Raw genomic sequence first — 3,365 nt, 5'->3', positions numbered from 1 at the left:
AGAAAAACAAAACTAAAAAACGAATGTATATACAGACCGGGACACCGGGATACAAATGATGACCGGGACGCGGGACACAGGGAATATAAATGACGACCGGGACACAGGGACACAACTACAACGGGGACACCGGGGGAAACAGGGGGATAACCTGACAATCTATTTATATGCAAAGACAATGGGACAGCAAAGAATGTTGTATATTCGCAAGTTTTACGTAGTTAAAACCATATATATATATATATATATCTATATTCACAGGTGGGACATAGGGACACAACTACAATGGCGCGTAACTATTATGGCGCGTAACGACTTACGCGCGCGGGGGGGCTTGGGGGGGGCGCGAAGCGCCCCCACCAACTAGGTGTTGGGGTGGCGCGAAGCGCCACCCCAACAGCTAGTATATATATATATATATATATATATATATATATATATATATATATATGTTGCATATAAATAGATTGTCAGGTTTACTGATCATTATCCGTATTCAGATCTATACCTCATTATTCTCATAGTGTGTCCCTGTGTCCCGGTCGTTTGTAATTTCTCTTTGAGTGTCCCGGTCGTCATTTATATTCCCTGTGTCCCGGTGTCCCGGTCGTCATTTGTGTCCCGGTGTCCCAGTCTGTAATTTCTATTCGAACAATCCCTGTGTCCCGGTCGTCATTTATATATCCTGCCTGTGCCCCCGGCGTCCCCGTTGTAGTTGTGTCCCTGTGTCCCGGTCGTGATTTATATTCCCTGTGTCCCGGTCGTGATTTGTGTCCGGGTGTCCCAGTCTGTAATTTCTCTTTGAGGTTCTCGGTCGTCATTTATATTCCCTGTGTCCCGGTATGTAATTTCATTAATTGAAAAACATGACGTCAGTCGACAAACAACTTCATGACGCATACAGCTCAATCCTTATAATGACGTCAGTCGACAAACATGACGTCAGTCGACACACAAACATGACGTCAGTCGACACAGAAACATGACGTCAGTCGACACAGAAACATGACGTCACCTGACAGACACACAGACAGACAACTTATTTTTATATATATAGATAACTTGCGAATAACTTGCGAATATACAACATTCTTCGCTGTCCCATTGTCTGTGCATATAAATAGATTGTCAGGTTTACCGACTCTTGAACATGCAACATATAATTCTCAATGGGCAAAACAATCCGTATTCAGATTTATACCTCAAGATTCTAATGATTGCCCTTGAGCTTTGTTGATGGTGATTGCTAATCGAACATTCCCTATGTCCCCGTCGTCATTTATATATCCCTCTGTGCCCCCCGGCGTCCCCGTTGTAGTTGTGTCCCTGTGTCCCGGTCGTCATTTATATTCTTTTTAGTTTTTTTTTTTGGTTTTTACTTTTTTTTTAGTTTTTTTTTTCTTTTTTCTTCCCTGTGTCCCGGTCTGTATATACATTCGTTTTTGAATTGGTCTTTTTTTTAGTTTTTAGTTTTTTACCTTTTTTTTAGTTTTTTTTAGTTATACCTCATGATTCTAATGATTGCCCTTGAGCTTTGATGGTGAGTTGATGGTGATTGCTAATCGAACATTCCCTGTGCCCCTGTCGTCATTTATATATCCCCCTGTGCCCCCCGGCGTCCCGGTCGTCATTTGTGTCCCTGTGTCCCCGTCTGTATATACATTCGTTTTTGAATTGGTATATGATGAAATAAATTTTGTGTTTTTTTTTCCTTTTTTCTTTTTAGTTTTTTTGGTTTTTACCTTTTTTTTAGTTTTTTTCTGTTTTCTTTTTAGTTTTTTTTTGTAGTTTTTACCTTTTTAGTTTTTTTTTAGTTTTGTTTTTCTCCTTTATTTTCCAGTTTTTTTCCTTTTTTTCTTTTTTTTCTTTTTTTTCTTTTTTAGTTTTTTTAATTTTTGTATTAGTTTTTTTTAATTTTTTTTATTAGTTTTTAGTTTTTTTCTTTTTAGTTCTTTTTGTAGTTTTTACCTTGTTTTAGTTTTTTTAGTTTTTTTAGTTTTTTCTTTTTATTTTTTTTTGTAGTTTCTCAGACCTAGAACCTGGAACATAACGCGTTACCAACTCAGCTACTCGGGTTTGAATACATTCGTTTTTGAATTGGTTGATAAAATAAATTTTTTGTTTTTAGTTTTTCTTTCTTTTTTTTAGTTTTTTTTGTAGTTTTTACCTTTTTTAGTTTTTTTTCTTCTTTTGTATTCAGGGTTGACCTCTCAGATCTACAACCTGAAACATTACGCTCTACCAATATTAGTTACGCGCCATTGTAGTTGTGTCCCTGTGTCTTTTAGTTTTATTATTGGTTTTTACCCTTTTTTTTTAGCTTTTTTAGTTTTTTTCTTTTTTCTTTTTAGTCTTTTTTCTTCTTCAGTTTTTAGTTTTTTTAGTTTTTTTATTAGTTTTTAATTTTTTCTTTCGTTTTAGTTTTTTTTAGGTTTTAGTTTTGTAGTTTTTACGTTTTTTTTTTCTTTTTTAGTTTTTAGTTTTTTAACTTTTATTAGTTTTTTTTTAGTATTCTAGCTTTTTTAGTTTTTTTATAGTTTTTACCTTTTTTAGTGTTTTTCTTCTTTTGTATTCAAGGTTCGAACTTGGAATCTCTCGAACCTAGAACCTGGAACATACCGCGTTACCAACTCAGCTACATCAGCTTGTATACTTTCGTTTTTGAATTGGTATATGATGAAATAATTCAGACGTCATATGCGGACAGACAGACAGACAGACAGACAGACAGACAGACAGACAGACAGACAGACAGACAGACATAACCCACAAACAACTTATTTTTATATATATAGATATATATATATACTAGTTGGTGGGGCGCTTCGCGCCCCCCCAAGCCCCCCCGCGCGCGTTAGTCGTTACGCGCCATATTAGTTACGCGCCATTGTAGTTGTGTCCTTGTATCCCACCTGTGAATAGAGATAGATATATATATATATATATATATATATATATATATATATATATATATATATATATATATACTAGCTGTTGGGGTGGCGCTTCGCGCCACCCCAACACCTAGTTGGTGGGGGCGCTTCGCGCCCCCCCCCCAAGCCCCCCGCGCGCGTAAGTCGTTACGCGCCATAATAGTTACGCGCCATTGTAGTTGTGTCCCTATGTCCCACCTGTGAATATAGATATATATATATATATATGGTTTTAACTACGTAAAACTTGCGAATATACAACATTCTTTGCTGTCCCATTGTCTTTGCATATAAATAGATTGTCAGGTTATCCCCCTGTTTCCCCCGGTGTCCCCGTTGTAGTTGTGTCCCTGTGTCCCGGTCGTCATTTATATTCCCTGTGTCCCGGGTCCCGGTCATCATTTGTATCCCGGTGTCCCGGTCTGTATATAC

The sequence above is a fragment of the Artemia franciscana genome, chromosome 18 (genome assembly GCF_032884065.1).
Source record: "Artemia franciscana chromosome 18, ASM3288406v1, whole genome shotgun sequence".
NCBI lineage: Eukaryota > Metazoa > Arthropoda > Branchiopoda > Anostraca > Artemiidae > Artemia > Artemia franciscana.
Note: the sequence above shows the minus strand (reverse complement) of the source record.